The sequence below is a fragment of the Canis lupus genome, chromosome 12 (genome assembly GCF_011100685.1).
Source record: "Canis lupus familiaris isolate Mischka breed German Shepherd chromosome 12, alternate assembly UU_Cfam_GSD_1.0, whole genome shotgun sequence".
Taxonomy (NCBI): domain Eukaryota; kingdom Metazoa; phylum Chordata; class Mammalia; order Carnivora; family Canidae; genus Canis; species Canis lupus.
The window spans coordinates 58,495,086-58,512,995 of NC_049233.1; the positions used below are offsets into that span (position 1 = coordinate 58,495,086).

At 38.4% G+C, this 17,910-nt stretch overlaps 1 long non-coding RNA gene across 3 annotated transcripts in view; it reads left to right on the forward strand.

Annotated features, from left to right (window-relative positions):
• Nucleotides 1-17,910, forward strand: part of LOC102153675 — a 67,922-nt gene that overhangs the window by 24,586 nt on the left and 25,426 nt on the right. For 2 of the 3 annotated variants that reach the window (XR_005368066.1, XR_005368064.1), the window contains 2 exons: nt 2,670-2,827; nt 8,039-8,164. This is a non-coding gene — a long non-coding RNA (uncharacterized LOC102153675). Of the gene's footprint in view, nt 1-929; nt 1,209-2,669; nt 2,828-8,038; nt 8,165-17,910 lie in introns of those variants that run through there. The other variant, XR_005368065.1, reaches the window with a different exon arrangement.

The following is a 17,910-nucleotide window of genomic DNA, read 5'->3' on the forward strand; positions in this document are numbered from 1 at the left end:
AAAAGTCTTCAACATAAATGATAGAGACCAAAACAAGCAAATAAAAGTTTTCCCGAAAAGCTGTCATTGATAGCCTCAGCAAAATACGATTTATGCAATGCATGATTCCCCAAATGCCATAAAGATGACTTTTGAGAACAAAGAAAAATCTGTAGAAATCAAAATTGTGATGGCAGACATGTAAGGCTCAGAAGGAGACATAAAATATAATGTTCAAGAGTTCCCCCCCCCCAAAGTGAAATGAAAAGATAGTGACAGTGAATAAAATGGAATAGAATTAGAGGGCCCTTGAGGAGATCCCAAAGTCTTAAAGATTTTTTTTAAAATTTATTTGAGAGAGAGAGAGAGAGAGAGGGAGAAAGAGATAGCAAGCACTCCAGGCAAAGCATGGGGGTGGGGGTGGGGGGTGGGTACAGAGGGAGAGGGAGAAGCAGACTCCTAGCTGAGATGGGAGCCTGAAGCAGGTCTTCTTTCCAGAACCCTGGGATCATAACCTGAGCCAAAGGCAGATGCTTAACCAACGGAGCCACCCCGGTGTCCCCCAAATCCTTAATATATGAATTCTATAAAGAGACAGCAAAGGAAATGGAGAAAACTAATTTAAAAAATAAAATCAAAGCTAAAGGTTGGGAGTTACATAATGGAAAGGGCCCCCCTGAATGCCCAGCTCCAGGAATGAAAACAGACCTTCCCTGAGGCATGTCATGAAGAATCCACTCGAGTATGAACTAGAATATATTAGATCTAGATGCAGAGGAATGCCTGCATTTAGCAGCATCTACCGCAGTGTGCTTAGCATTATTATAGATCATGAAGGTGGAGGCCGAATGAATGGGATTCATTCATGAGTAAGAAGAGCTACAAGAGATATTATCTCTGAGTCTGAGATAGCCAGAGATGAGATTATATCCTGAGTAGGAGAAGGAAGCCTCCAGGAGGAGGGCTCTCACCAGACACAGACATCGAATCTGCTGGCACCTTGACCTTGGACTTCCCAGCCTTCAGAACTGTGAGGAATAAATCAATGTCTGTTGTTTAAGCCCATGGTAATTTGTTATTGCAGCCCAAACTGACATGAAAAAACATATAAATAAAGCTAGAGATGAGTTCAAATCATTTCATAAAACTAGAGCCTGTTTAATGTGTTCCAGAGCCTAACCAAGTAAAAGCTCTAGCCAGCGGGAGGATGGAGGAACATTGTACCCATGGTGAGTGCTGTTTTTCACCAGTGCCCAGCTCTGCGGTATTGATTGAAGTTATGAAGTATTTGAATAAGCCCCTAGAGTATTCCCTTTTACCGCAGGCAGAGCATACTTGCATATCCACAGTTCACCTATATGTCTTGCTCCTTTCCAAAAATCTACCCTCCCTTCTGAATCAAAAGGAGAAGAGACCTTCTCTGCCCTAGTCTCTGTGCATCAAATCTCATGCATAGAGATGCAGATGGAGACCGCAGCCTGACAGCCTGGTTCCAGTCCTGGCTTTACCACTCAGTAGCCATGTCAATCTGGGCAAGACATCGATTTCCCTGTGCCCACCTGTGTAACAGGGATTATAATGCATCTATTCGCAGGTTTGTTATGTATGTTGATTGAATCAATGTAGGTAAAAGCACTTAGAACCACACATAGCTAATAGCTGACACTGTACGTTAGCTATTTCCCCAGTTCTTCCAACAGCATGATGATTCTCTCCATCTTTTTGAATGACTAGATATATGTTTATTGAGTTATGGCATGCCCTCCTTCACAATATCTCCATTTTTCATCTAATAAACCTTTATTTACCATGTACCATGTTCTAGCCAACATGTGGAGATTTAAAAATAAAAGAGAGAGACCCTCCTATGAGATACATTCTCTCCATTCCTATGGCCACAGCTATCAAATTGCGACTGCTGTAATCAGATCAATTTCTTTAAAATCTGTTTTTTTTTTTAAATCTGTTTTTAACAAAACCATCCCACTAACGCCTCTATTCTGTTCCATGATGGTTATTAACTTGAGCTTGAATCCTGAATTTCTCCTTATGAGCATTCTACCTAATTTTCTTCATTCCTTTGATAATTCTGGTCCAGTCTCTTGGCCATCAAAATTGGGTGTTTTGTTTTATTTTGTTTTGTGCCTTTCTCCTCAGATTCTAAAATTCCTTAAAAGTAGGCACTTCAATTATAGAGAGAACATGGACTTTGCACTCAGACCTGGTGCTAACACTATAATACAGCATGGCAATTAGGTAACTTGTCTGGGTACCAGTTACCCCAGTTGTAAAGGAGAAGTGTCTCACACAGGGCTGGGCATGAAATAAATGTGTTTCAATCCTTCTTTTTGTGTCCTCTCCAGCACGCACTAGAATGTTGAATGTTCAGTGGGTATCTTGGCCAAACATACAAGAAAAGTGCAATCATATAACCAAAGTAATTCATTTCAAAGTTGCTTCCTTAACTACAGTTGCTCTTTGAGGTCATGGGAAATGAAGAAACCTTTCCTCTTTCATTAGAATCATAGCCTTTGCTTAGTAGTTTAGAGATTTCCTCTATACATTACCAGGGAAAGAACTAGAATTTGGATATTTTCAACCATTCATCCTATATTTTTATTTCTGATGTCTCAGACTCATCTCTCATGCAGCTCCTAAAGCTTAATTTTTTTTTTTTTTTTTTTTTTCAGAACCAAGACTCCATGCTGCTGTGCAAATAGCCTGGCAGGAGAGATCTGGTGTGTGAGGGTCTAAATCTTCCAGCTGGAGAATAAGGAGTTGTCCAGCTTCTTTTGGGCCTGCAGAGTGGACTTCTGGGACCAGATTGATTTGATGCTGCAGCTCTGTGGTGAGTTGGGTAACTACTGAGTGAAAGTATCAGCTTAGATTATTAATGGCCAAGTCTTAGAAGATTCAAAGGCTAAGTTCCAGTGAGCAGTCCCTAAAGAGTCCAGGGAATTTAATTCAGAGTTGTTGCAGTGTGGAACCTAGAAAACTTATCTAGAAAATTTTGAGAGGTGTTTGCTATTGTTTGAGCAAGAAATGGCAAAAGAAATAACCTTTATGAGACGTATTTTCATGATTTGGAAGAGCTAGATATGAGGATAACAGGAGAAATCCTCTGAACCTTATTATTGAGCATCATATTAAAAATATACACTGTGAGTTTTAGCATAGATTGAGGTAAAAATATTTTTTGTATCCTACATCATGTAACAACTTGATAGAAAGTATTAGGGAATAGTAACATGACTCATAGATGAACAGTAATGAGTTAGTTATTCTTGTGTTAGCCTTCCTTGAAGTTACTTAGAATAAATGAGACAAAGTGTGACATTTTACTCTATATATTATTCCATACAAGTGGTCTTCTGATTTAACATAACCTAAATTCAGGGACCTACCATTCACAGTGGGAGACTATATAAGCATTTTAGGTAGCAGCTTTGTTTTTTGTTGCTTTGGTTTTGAGGCTTTTTCCTTCTTCTTCTTCTTCTTTTTTTTTTTATTGCGTTTAAAGATAAATCTGTTTTGCTGTAAAAGGAGATTCACTGGTGAATCATGGGAAGGTAGTGTTGAGTGACAAAGGCAAGTGCGAGAGTACCTCAGACAAGAGGATATCCCTTCCAAAAAGTTCAAAAAGCAATTAAACTAAACAATATATCATTTCGGCATATATGTGATAAAAGCCACATTTCCAAAAGCCTGGGGATGATAGATAAAGACAAACTTCAGCAGGACAGTGGCTCCTGTGCATTGGAGGCGGGAACTGGAACACACAGGCTGATTTAAGTTACTGGCAACGCTCCAAGGTTCGTGTCAGGCAGTGTGTTCACAAGGGCTCATTATGTTATTAAATAGAGAAGCAAAAAGTTTTAAAATGAGACTAGGCATGAGCCAATAGTGACAGTGTCTTGAACTAAGGATTTTTTTTTTTTTTTAACTAAGGATTTGGATCAATCCAACTTGGTATACATGAGATTCATTTACAGAAAACTTAATTTTGTAATAAAATAATTCAGGAGGAAGGCACAGGCATTAATCCTTTTTAGAAGTTCAGAAAAAAAATTTCAAAGTTACCTAGATACATCTTCACCGTGAGCCCTAGAATCCTATCAATGAGGGTGGAGTTAATTCCCCCCAAAGCAGTCAGACTAGACCCATACGCTGTGGAAAGGGATGTGGGGTGAGGAGGACACCAGGAAGGAGGATGGGGGAAAGATTAAAAGAGAAATGAAGCCCATCTGTATAGATGGGAAAGCATCCAGAATATAAGGGTAGGCACTGAAAAGTCTATTGGCTGACAGTGGCCTCATTGGCAAGGCCATTGAATAAGACATACGTCTAAGGTGAATATACAATTATCTGTTGAGCACTTATTATGCTATGAAAGAAATACAATTACCTCTCAAGGGGCCTTACAGCCTGAGGGTAAAAGGCCTAACAGATCCTCAGGATCTAAGAGATTATTATCTTCCCTTATATAAGAAAAGGTTGGAAATTAAGAAATAAATGGTGAATAGTTCAGACTCCCAGCAAAGGATACCAGTTTTGCTTAAAGATACCAGACAGAAGTTTAGGAAACAGCCACCTCTTCCCCTGCTGGTCACTGGACTTAACCCCTCTGTAGTTTGGAGGCAGAGAATGCTGAGCAACAAAGCTCAGAAAACTCTTTTTTTTTAAATAATTTTTTTTTATTTATGATAGTCACAGAGAGAGAGAGAGAGAGAGAGAGAAAGAGAGAGGCAGAGACACAGGCAAAGGGAGAAGCAGGCTCCATGCACCGGGAGCCCAACATGGGATTCAATCCCCGGTCTCCAGGATCGCACCCTGGGCCAAAGGCAGGCGCCAAACCGCTGCGCCACCCAGGGATCCCTCAGAAAGCTCTTTGAAACAGGTTCTCTCCTCTTCCTATTTACAGGATTCATTGAGCTCACATCACGGGGTGCCTGTTCTATGCAAGGCATAGCAGAGCTGTAGATGAAGGCTTTCAAACAGGCATTGGATTAAAAATGGAGCCATCCCCCCCCCCCACTTTTTTTTCCTGGAGAAGACTGTCACCTAAAGCTGTTTTAAAAATTGAGTCTGTCTGATTTTATTCCACCCAGTCACAGCATACCGTTTGTGAACATTTAGGTTTGCTTTAGACTTGTGATGCCTTGCTAGGAGCATCTGTCCTTACTACTGTGGGCACCCTCCCCCTTTGTTCTATCATCTATATCACTTAGGATTGGGCCTGATGGACATTTGTAACCAGCACATTTCTGTTCATATACAGCATCTTTACTGGAACTGTAATCTGTTTTGCAATAAAACTTAACTTTTTGGTATTTACTGACTTTAACTGGAACAGCACTTCCAGTAATTAGGCTGAAACCATGGCATGACTGATTTAGAGAGACTGCTGCTAGCTGCTTAGATCAGCACGTTCTAGGGACCTTCCATGAAATGATTTTCCTACAGACTGCCATCACTTTATGGTAGGTGAAAAACAATGTCCATAGAAGCCCTCTGACATACTTCCAACATTCAATTATTCATGATAATGAGGACCAGACAGGCACCCCTGTAGTTCCCAGTGGGACATCAAGTTAAAATCCTTATGACCTAGAAATAAGGGCAGTATCTGGGTCTGTTACCCTGGAGACTAGTTTGGCATTTGTCAGTGGTACTTTCTGCATTTTTTCTAGGATAGTAGTTGAGAGCTTAGAGTAGTAGCCACCTGCTGAACAACCTAACTATCCCCATTGGCCTCTTGTGATGTCAGGAGTCTAAAGAGCACTCCAAGAACCACCTAGAGCTCCAGCATCAAGGCAACCCAGCCCATCTGCTCGGCAGAGACACAGTGGCGGTCCTGGCATACAACCCCATGGGTGGCCTTCCTCTCTCCTCTTCTGTACCCTTCCTGGGGGTGCAGAGCAGACCCACTGAGGATGGACGCTCAAGCTGACATGGAGACAACAGTGGGGAACCTGCTGTGCTGGGCTCATAGGGACAGGTGGGGAAAGCAGATATGCCACTCCAAAGGGGCAAGGCTGCTGGCTGGGTCCCCTTGGGAAGGCATAGAGAAAATACTCTCTGTTTGCTCTTGCTTCTTACTTTGTGGAATCTCAAAGCACCATCAGAGTCCAGGACATGGGGGTAGAACACTTATTTAAGCATTCTTACTTTTGTTTTCTTTGGAAAAACTATCACCAAGGGGTTGCATCCCAGAGTGGGTTGGATGTTGGGACAGATGTGTAAAAACCACTGTGTAGCTTCAGGAAAGATACTGGATCTGGATGTGAATAACATGCCAAGAGACTTCAAATACAAATTGGGGAAAGCACTTTTCCAAGTGAAAGCTGATGGGAAGCATCGCACTAATTAGTGCAAATGAACAACACGGCTGGGGTCATTTACAATGAATTAGCAATGCCATCTAAATTTGCACAGGCATGTTTTCCATTGATTATTTGATCTGCGATGGTTCTTGTCAGGTAACCTCTCTGACAAGGTAACAGAGGAGTTGTATGACTTGCCCAGGTCACACAGCTAAGGAGAGTGGTGAGGAGAGGCAGCTCCATGTGACAGGAGTGCACTGGTTAAGAATCAGAAGATCTGGGTTCTGATTCAAATGAGTTAATTAATTTTGCAGCGGTAAGCAAGCAAATTGCTTAACTGCTCAAGAAATCCCTCACTCATAAAATGAAGTTTAAAATTAATTGCTCTCAACCCACACTGCAGATTTTGCTCCCCTCCTCAATGGAGACTTTTTGAAAATATTAAATCCCAGGCTGTAGACGCCACCCTAGATCGCTTAAATCTAAATTTTTGATGTGCTAGGTCCTTCCACATTGTTTGCTCATGTATCTGTGTTCCAGCTGCCCAGCATTAAGAGTTCCTGAACAGGATAATTTTTGAGGTGCCTTCCATCTTTTACATTTGATGTTAACCTATTTCCCAAGCCCAGAGATTGGCTCCCATATGTGAAAATATGGTGAGAGGCTAAGTGGGTCTGTTTACTCACAAGAGCAAACACGGGACAGAAGTGCATGGATGCTGATGCCCATCCTGGGCTGTGTCCTCTTAACATGTCAAAGATTCCTGCAAATGTCAGTCCCATATGTGGTAAGAACTCATAAACGTAAGAGGGAAACAGCAAATCTCTGTTGAAACAAAGTGTCAGTTTAAGGAAAAGTCAAAACAGAAGGAGACAACTGTCACTTCTGTAGTTATAAAAATTGAAGATGCGCTGGCAAGAATGATGGTCTCTAAAAAGCAATAGAACCTAATGCTTCCCTCATCTCACTGAGGGAAGACATATCAATGCTCACATCCCTGTGAACATTCGTTCTTTCTACAAGAAACTAATAGTACTTTTAAGGATGTATACATTTGACTTATAATTTATTGAAGATGCCAAAAGCCCAAGGAATATTTCATCGTTGTGCTTTTCCTCAGCACCCCAATTTTAACCATCTGGCATTATTTGTGAGGCGTCAACCTAGCCAATTTTCTGAATGAAAAAAATATGCCATTTAATGGAGAATCTACTGTATTTTAAAGCTAGCACATAACTTGCTGATTAGAAGGCAGTCTTTTTGTGCTATATGTTAAACATATAGTAGAGACACAGATACAAGTAAACTGGCATTAAACATGAAGAAAAAGTGGTGTTTTGGGGAACACTTTTTCCATGGAGGAGGAAAAGATTTTCTGAATAACCATGGGAAAGACTTGAATAAAGTTATACAGGTTACTTTACAGCAAGTCTACTAAATCTATAATATACTAATTGGTCTGGACCTCTTCAAATGTGTGAAAGCAGTGCAACATTTCCCAAACTCTACTTCAGAACCACTTTTTGTGGCGCATCATGTGGACTAGGGTTGCTTACAATAACTTTGGAAAATGATGGACTGGAAATAGAAAGATGTGTCAGTCATAATGTTAATGTTGCATGTTGCTATTATAAGGCACCTATGTTGAATTTGTATATTAAATTTTTGCTTAGGATAACAAAGATTAGAGCAGAATAAGTATTTTCTATCTGCAGTGCATTGAATGTCTTCCACAGAAACTCTCAGAGGTGATAACCCTAAACACCTATTTAACAACCAAGATGTCACGAAGATAATACAAATCAAGGGGAAAAAAGGGAGCACAGTTTCAGAGGGAATAATGGGTGCAATTAAAGTTATTGGTAAGTTACTTACCATAGGGCAGGTAAGTTAGCCCCTTATCAGTTAAAGTCAGAAATAATGTTCCATTAGAAGATTGAAGGAATATCCAAACACTCGCTTAATTTAGGTACTGATGATTAGCTATTCAAAGAATGTTCTGTATTTATACTTAGCTATAAAATTGTTTTGGGTGCTGAAGAATATAATTGCAAAACTAAATTGAAACTCGATTTTACTTTTATAACATTGCCAGTTTAATTAACAAATACATAAGTGGTGAAATTATAGGAAGCATATTTTAAATTAAGATGGCTAACCTAAATATTCAAGATGTATACACAATTTATGCTTGTTCAAAATTGGCAGGAAGCATTTGCAACAGAATTGTATTCTTGCATGAAGCTCTTCCTTCCTCGTGGTAGTAAACAGAGAGTTCTTCCCTGGGGTTAGGGATAACAAGAGTGAGTGAAATCTTCAGATAATTCAAGACCTTAATTTTAGTTCACAGTTCTAATTTCCTCATCTAGTAAACCGTATCATGGCTGCTAAAAAGTAGCAACACAACTGATTTTTGTCTTATTTTCCTACTCCTATCCACACATTAATGAGCAACGAAAGTCCATAAAACAGGACACAGGAGAGAGAAGTTTAAAAAAAAAAAATCAGGGGAAAAGTTCTACTGGCCAGGTAATGGTGCCCTAGATTAATCAAGAGTGTGCAAAATTAGAAATCAAAACAGTGGTAAGGACTGAAATGCCCTTTCTAATGATATGGTTGAAATGTCTACTGAAAGAATGCCCCCCCCCCTTTTTTTTTTTTACAGATTAGGACTTCTTGGAAAATACAGTACTTAATGTAAATGAATAGACTAGTTTATAGGGTGTTAGTAACAATATTCTGTGGTGAGACTGCTGGACCATTCCTTACCTTGAGCAGTAGGAACTGGAAGATTCCAAGAGAGCACTCTGGACCCAGAATAATGATGCCAAGCACTTAGAAGGCCTACAGCGATTGTCACTGCATAGATGAAAGGATGACAAAATAAAAAATTATGAAGAGAGTGATGTCATGTTTAACATTGGCCTAGTTTTTAAGTTATGCCTGATTTCTTGATTTTGTGAGCTTCTAAATAACCTCATTCCCTCTAGAACTAGGATCTTTCTCCTTTACCTTCTATTTTGTCTTGCCCCTGCTCCCTACTGATAGAGTTCCTCAATTCCAACTTGTTTCCCAACTACTCATTTTCCAAGTTCTGCCCACCCTTGGATTCTCTGTTACATTCCTTATTCGACCATCTTCCATCCACCGTGTGGAGAGCCAATCAAATCCATTGCCACTGATTTCTCAGACACTCATCTATTATTCCATTACTTCTTCTTCCCTGCTGGGTATGGCCGCATAGTGCATCCCCCTGGCTCTGGTTTTTCTGCCCCACCACTCTGGAGTTAACTGGGCACATGCAGGGGTCCTGTCCCAAGGTATGGCCATGAATATGAATCTAAACAAGTGATATTTTAAAATAAATACTAACTCATTGTTCCACTCCCCCAGCCCCAATGCCATTAGCAAAACAAGTTTATGAGCATATTCATAGTCCATGAGAAAACTCTCCACATATCCCCAGGCCAGATGACCACTGGAGGAGCTCTATGTGACTGCAGGTTCCCAGAGGTTCTAGCTCAGGATTTCTGGTGGGAAGATTCTTAGGCACAGTCAGGCTCAGGAACTCCAGGGCTATGGGTTGTATTCTTCACATTGAATTGGTTTCCAAACACCAGCTGTGACTCATCTGACTGAAGCAGCTTGGATTATAGACTGCAGTATCTCATATTTTCTACTTCAGGTATTCTGTTACACCTTAGGCTTTTGGAAGATTTTTTTTAAAGAATCTCACTTTCAAATGTGCAAAATGGTGCAAATGCTGTGGAGAAGAATATGGCAGTGCCTTCAAAAATTAAAAGTAGAATTAAAAATAGAGTATGACCTAGCAATTCTATTTCTGGGTTATGGTCAAAAGAATTGCAAGCAGAGTCATAAAGAGATATCTGTACACCTATGTTCATAGCAGTGCTATTCATAACAGCCAAAAGATGGAAGCAATCCAAGTGTTCCTTCATGGATGAATGGCTAAATAAAATGTGGCGTAAACCCACAATAGAATATTATTCACCCTTAAAGAGAAAGGAATTCTGACACATGCTATAACATGAATGAAGCTTGAGGACATTATGCTAAGTGAAAGTAACCAGTCACAAAAAGACAAGTACTGTATAATTTCATTTACACGAGGCACCTAGATTCATAAAGCCAAATTCATAAAAACAGAAAGTAGGATGGTGGTTTCCAGAGCTTGAAGGAAGAGGAGAATGGAGAGTTACTGCTGTTTAGTGGGTACAGAATTTCAGTTTTACAAAATGAAAAGAGTTCTGGAGATTGACGGTGATGATGGTTATATAACAATACGAATGTATTTAATACTATAGTAGGTTTTATCTTATTTTGTTTTATTGTGTATTTTACTGCAATTACCACATTTTTAAAAAAGATAGTGCTTGTTGAAATATTTAAAAAAAATAAGAAACAAAAAAAATCCCACTTTTTAAGCTTTGATTTCTAATTCCAAGACATGGTGGAGCTATGAATATAGATTATAAAATCAAAATGAACCTTCTAAGCTAAGAGACTATACTGTTGTCAGATTTTGCTCAAATACTATGACATTCAACTCAGCATCCACCATATTTATGGCACTTTTGGGGGTGTAGCAGGTATAGACTGTATAGGAGAGAATCTCAGGCATGGGAAAATTTAAAGTCTTCTTGAAGGAATAAAACACATATGCTAGTAACTATACTGTGGGGTTGGTTGCTATGTGAAAGAGAGAATTAAATCATGGGAAAGCATAGAAGGAAGAGGTCACAGTCAATGTGGGGAATAATAGATGGAGTTGATGACAGTTGATTTGAGTTTTGAAAGCTGGGTAGACATTGATAAGCAGAGATAGGGGGTAGTCTTTCCAAGTAGAAGGAACAGAAAATAGAAAAACATGAGCAGCATTCCAAGAACAGGGAACTGGATGTAGGCAGACACAGGGGGTTGGATCCACTTTAGACCTAAGTTGAGGCAATAAAGAAACCATGAAAGACAGCTCTTATAAAGATTTTAAAGTTGTAATCTGCACTGGTTATCTTACAATGAATATGAGAATGTAGGTAGGATATCAGCCAGAAAAATATTACAAAAGCATGTAAAAATGATCACCTGAAACACAGGAATGGCTACAGAAATCAAAATAAGGGGAAGCGATGAGCTGTTGTGGGAAGCAGCAGGTAAAACAAGGAGGGGTGGAAAGAGCACGAGATTGGGAGTCAAGCGTCCAGGTTGTAATCTTGGTTTTACTAGCTCTTACTTTGTATAAGCTTGGAAGGTCACTTAACATCTTGCTGCTTCAGTTTTCTCATCTCTAAAATTTGGGAGGGAGTCTGGATGATTTTAAGGGTTACTTCCAGCACCAGAGTTCCAGGATTCTAAACTCAAGTTAATGATTTGGTGGAGTCATCACAAGAGGAGTGATGGTTGCAGCCTGGATGTGAAGAAGGTCACCAAGGAAGAGATGACCACGGTGAAAGACTAGCCTCCCTTCCCTGGGTATAGTAAACAAGGCTATATCTCAGTGCAGTCCTGCCGGCAAAGGATTTGTAAGGCAAACTGGACTGGTTGTTGGTCTGGCAGGAGAGAGCACTGGGGAGAACAGCTGAGCTAGCAAGGGCGCGCGTCTATATTTTATGGTCCCGTTCCTCTGGCTTGAGCGATGGCACTACCATCGTTCTGGCAGGCCCAGCAGCAGGTGCACCACCAATGTTTGTGTTGCTCAGCTCTGCAACAGTACAAGCTAGGCCAGGGAAATGGCAGCTGCTCGGCTGAGCCAGGCGATGGGAAGGAATTGTTTTTAGATGGCTTCACAGCTGACAGCAGACACAAATCATTATTGTTTATGAAGAGGATTTCTCCTGTCATTTAGCATTTCACTGTTAGACAAAAAGATTCAATGGAGTGAACACAGTAATTGGTTTGGTGAACCAAACAGGTGAACACAGTATTTGGTTTGGTGCTTTTCTTACCTAGAATCTAGAATTTCAAAAAAGTGTGATCCCAAACCAGCTAATTTGTGTCATGGAGTGCTACCTTAACCCCCACCCCCACATTAATGAACAGTACTCATCCAGCTACTATAGAGACCCCAATTGGCCAAGACCTTTCTTTGAGTTAACAAATATTCATATGGAACCATCTCACCCCAATGCAGTAATACCCTACCTTACATAGTTTTTTCCACGTTATTAAAATCCTTGTATAGGCCCTATTCCTTCTCACAACTCGTGTCTATATGAGTAAGATCTCATATATATTCCTGCACCAAAAAATGCTGTTTCTTATCAGATCTCAAAAAAGTCTATTTCTGGTGTTCCTAACATGCTCTTTGGAACATTAGTCTTAAGAGATATAGGAATTTGCAGTTTGGGTTAAAGAAGATCTACCATACAGTAAATCCTATGAGAGCAAGGAATTATTTTTTGTTTCATTCATTAACCCTGGAACAAGACCTGGCACATAGCAGAGTTAAATAATTGTTAGATAAATGGAATCTATGGGTCATGATGATGATTGGGCCTTCAGAAATCAGGTTACAGGACAAAGCCTTTAGAAATTTGTTAATATCTCTAGACTAAATACTCTATTTAGGATAGATTGTCTCTCCCAGAACCAAGGTTCCCCATCAGCATCCATAGTTGTGGTCCAGTAAAAACGTGTTTCCAAGGAAAGAACCTAGTAGATCTCAGATGATGGTAATGATGTAGAAAAGCCCAGGAGAGCCTGAGGAGCTTGTGATAATGTTTATATCTAGAAACAACTTTGCTGGTGGTCTTGCAGAAACACAGTTAAGAATGGGGCCTGGCATACATTTGTAAACTTTATGTCTAAAGATAACAATGTTTAGATATATTTATATATGAAATAATGAACACCCGAAGAGTTCTAATATCCATATGCCTTAATATTACTTAGCTGCTTACATTTTAAACTAAGCTATATAAGAGTTAAAAGCTATTGACAGAGTGATTCATTCTGTCAGAAATGTTTTTTTCTTGTGCTTTTTTAATATTTATATAATTAAATATTAGCTTGTTGATTTAAGTTCTATTTCTTTCCAGTACCCAGAAGTCTAGATCCAGAAGGAGAATTTTCCCTGGTGTGTGTTTAGTCACTGACTGAAAAATAATTTCTTCCAATTTTACTCTTAGGTAGATTAATATCAAATGTATGCATTGGTTTGAAGAACAAGCTTAAATCTTATGTTTAATTGGCAGTTATACAATTCAGAAATTATTGCAGTGGATGAAATTCTTCAATACAATAGGTTTTAATGGAATATGGAACCACCTAAAATCTTCAAAGTACACAAATCTCTAGAAAAAAATAACAGGTGTGTGATAAATTAGCATACCAGTCTATGCACAGACATTTCAGACAGAATAGAGAGGATTTTAATCTGAGAGACCAAAATATATACATATTTTAGTATTGTGAAGAACCAAAGCATAAGGCATTACAATCTGTGACATAACACAGTCAGCAAGGCAATCCAAGGAGGAAACCCATTAAACATTAGTATAATTGAAAATCACTAAAGAATCCAATGTGACCTATAGAAAAGTATCTGGAGAACAAGCAGAGTTCTGCCCATGTATCTACCCCAGGATGAGGCGGGACAATATGGAAATGAATAAAGCCAGAGCACTGGGTGGAGTGTTCATCTGAAAGCCAGATCTGAGGGAAAATATGACATGAAAGCAAACATGTGATGTAATAGAAGACAAAAAATGCCAAAGGGCTTCTTGTACTACAAGCATCTTCTGTTCATCTGAGCACTAAATCAGGGTGTGATTTCATCTTCATAAAACTATGTAAATCTTAGCTTAGGAGAAAGAGATGAATACGAAGATTTCCAAGAGTGATGAGCATTTATTTTGCACTGGGCAAGGTTGGTATTTCTTGGTCATGTTCTGGGTCATCAAATGTCCTCTTAAATTTTTCTTATTTCTCTGTCTGTCTCTGTGAAAGTTATTTAAATGGAATATTTGCTATTTTACATTTCCATTACTACTGGAAAAAAGTGGAAAAGCTCAAGTTTTAAGATAATGTACTCTAGCCTAAATAATTAAACACTGATTATATCGGGAAACAATGGAGATACAGATGGATTAAAGAGTAATATAAAAATACATATATACCTACAATATAAATGTGAATATTTTTGTGATCTTGGGGTACAAAAGTACTTCATGTGGTAGATTGAGTAATGTTCTACAAAAATTCATGTCCACAGAAACTTATGAATGTGACTGTATTCGGAAATAAAATCTTGGCAGATGTAATCAAATTAAGATGAGCTCATACTAGATTAAGATAGGCTCCAAATTCAGAAGAAAACCAAAGCTGGGAGCATCACAATGCCAGACGTCAAGCTATATACAAAGACAGCATGGTACTGGCACAAAAACAGACACGTAGATCAATGGAACAGAATAGAGAACACAGAAATGGACCCTCGACTCTGTGGTCAACTAATCTTTGACAAAGCAGGAAAGAATATCCTATGGAAAAAAATACAGTCTCTTCAATAAATGGCGTTGGGAAAATTGGATAGCCACATGCAGAAGAATGAAACTGGACTATTTTCTTATACCATACACAAAGATAAAATCTAAATGGATGGAAGATCTAAATGTGAGACAGGAATCCATCAAAATCCTAAGGGAGAACATGGGTATCAACCTTTTTGAACTTGGCCACAGCAACTTCTTGTAAGACACATCTATGAAGGCAAGGGAAACAAAAGCAATAATGAACTATTGGGACTTCATCAAGATAAAAAACTTCTGCACAGCAAAGAAAACCATCAACAAAACTAAAACGCAATCTACAGAATGGGAGAAGATATTTTCAAGTGACATATCATATAATGGGCTAGTATCCAAGATAAATAAAGAATTTATCAAAGTCAACATCCAAAAAAACACAATCTAGTCAAGAAATGGGCAGAAGACATCTCTCCAAAGACCTACACATAGCCAACAAGCACATGAAACAATGCTCCACATCACTTGTTATCGGGGAAATACAAATCGAAACCACAATGAGATACCACTTTACACTGGTGAGAATGGCTAAAATTAACAAGACAGGAAACAACAAATGTTGATGAGGATATGGAGAAAGGGGAACACTCTTACACTGTTGTGGGGAATGTAAGCTGGTGCAGCCACCCTCAAGAAGTTAGAAAAGAACTACCCTATGACCCAGCAATTGCACTACTGGGTATTTACACTAAAGATGTAGGTGTAGTGAAATGACATGGCACCTACACTCCAGTGCTCATAGCAGCAATGTCTACAATAGCAAAACTATGGAAGGATCCAAGATGTCTTTCAACAGATGAATGGATAAAGAAAATATAGTATATAAACACAATGGAATATTATTCAGCCATCAGAAAGGATGGATACTACCATTTACATCAACGTGGATGGAACTGGAGAGTATTATGCTGAATTAAATAAGTCAGTTGGAGAAAGTCAATTATTATGTGGTTTCACTCATACATGGAATATAAGAAATAGTGCAAGGGACCATAAGAGAGGGCAGGTGGGGGGAACTGAGTGGAGGAAAATTAGAGAGGAAGACAAGCCATGAGAGACTCCTGACTCTGGGAAATAAAGAGTTGTGGAAGGGGAGGTGGAGAGGAGATAGGGTAACTGGGTGATGGGCATTAAAGAGGGCACATGATATGATGAGCACTGGGTATTATGCTCTATGTTGGCAAATTGAATTTAAAGGGGAAAAAAAAGCTCTAAATTTGATATTACCAATGTCTTTATAAAAACAGGAAAATTTGGACACACAGACACAGACATACAAGGGAAAGCCTGTTGAACAGGGGGGCAGAGATCAGACTGATGCATCTACAAGCCAAGAAAGCCAAGAGTTGCAGGGAATCACCAGAAGCTAGGAGAGAAGTGTGAGAACAGATGAGGTTTACCCTCAGAGCTTCTGAAAGGAATAATTCCTACTGACACCTTGATTTTGGACTTCTAGCCTCCAGACCTGTAAGAGAATAAATTTCTGTTGTTTTTAAGCCACCCAGTTTGTGGCAACTTGTTACAGCAATCACAGAAGTAAATATTTAGGAAGTAAATAGAAAAGGAAGAAACAGAACCCCCCCAAATTGGTTATTTGACTTACTAAAATATTTAAACATTTGCCTGTAAAGAAACATAAAACCAAAGTTTAAAAAAAGCAAGAACTGAGAGAAATTAACCATGTATTTGAAACATTTATGTCATATACATGGTTAATATCCTTAGTATACAGAGAATATATAAAATGAGCAAGCAACCATTACAAAGTTGTGGCAAAGTTCTGAATAGACAATTAATGAAAGAAACAAAGATGCACAATAAATATATGAATACATATTCCATATCCCTAATAACTATGAAAAAATGAGAAACTACTTTTATCTACAAAATTTGAAATTAATAGCAAAAATGTGCATGACATTGTTCTAAGCACATTACATATTGCCAGCTCATTTATTATTTACAACAACCCCATGAGCTAATAGGGTTATTGTTAGATAATATTATCTTCATGTCATAAAGGAAAAAAAAGCCATAAATTTAGCAAGAATATACTGAAATGGCCATCCTCATATATTACAGACTGAGGGCTAATTTGGCAAATTTTGTTTTAAACACAAGCATATCTTTTTTTTTTTTTAACACAAGCATATCTTTTAATGCAAGAATTCCCTTTATAGGAAGTTGTCCTTAAAAAACATAAAAGGAACAAGGTGTTAACAGATATTATCTCTGTGTAATTAAGGTGTATCTTTATACTCTTTTGTACATTCTTTATATTTTTCTGTTTTCCAGATTTTTAAATTTCTAACGTATAGCCTGTGAATTGTATCCCTTAGTTTGGCAGTGCTCAACTTGACAGCCCTGATGATTTTTAAAAAGCAGATGAGAATTTCTGGCTGTAGATAATTGACAATTTTCCTTGTGTTACTGAGAAATCAGATATGGCAGATGGGGAGCTGGAGGGGGATGGGGAGATATAAGCTTTATGATAGAACACTTTGTCTTCCCCGTAAAGGAGTCACAGCCACATAAAAATTATTTGATACTATTTTTATTCATCCTAAGTAAGTATTGGTTAAAATGTTTTTATCAGTTTTTAGGTGGAAAATTGGAAGTACATATTGTTTGCCTTACCTAGTATTCAAAAACTGACCTTAAAGTCAGTGCTGTGGCCTGTTTCCAGCAAGGATGTATGAACTCATGGCATATGTTATCATACATACCTTTTATCCAACTTATTTCCTTACTTTTATTTTCTCTTTGATTTTTTTCCCTTGATTTATTTCAAATGTATTTTATGATACCATCTTGGATGCTTCTTTATAGACCTTCTTAAATCTTTTCTTAGAATACAGCACAGTGTGAATAAAAATGTATTATATTATTTTTTAAAAAAACTTCAAGGCAATAATCATTAGAAAACTGTGGAGAAAACAGTAACCATTTTTCTAGACATCTAGAATTTTAAAGAGGAAATAAAACAAATATGTAAACTAGTTACATTAAGATAAAACAAAAACTAGTATAAGTGACTTTTAAATAAATGTAACGTGAATGTTTTA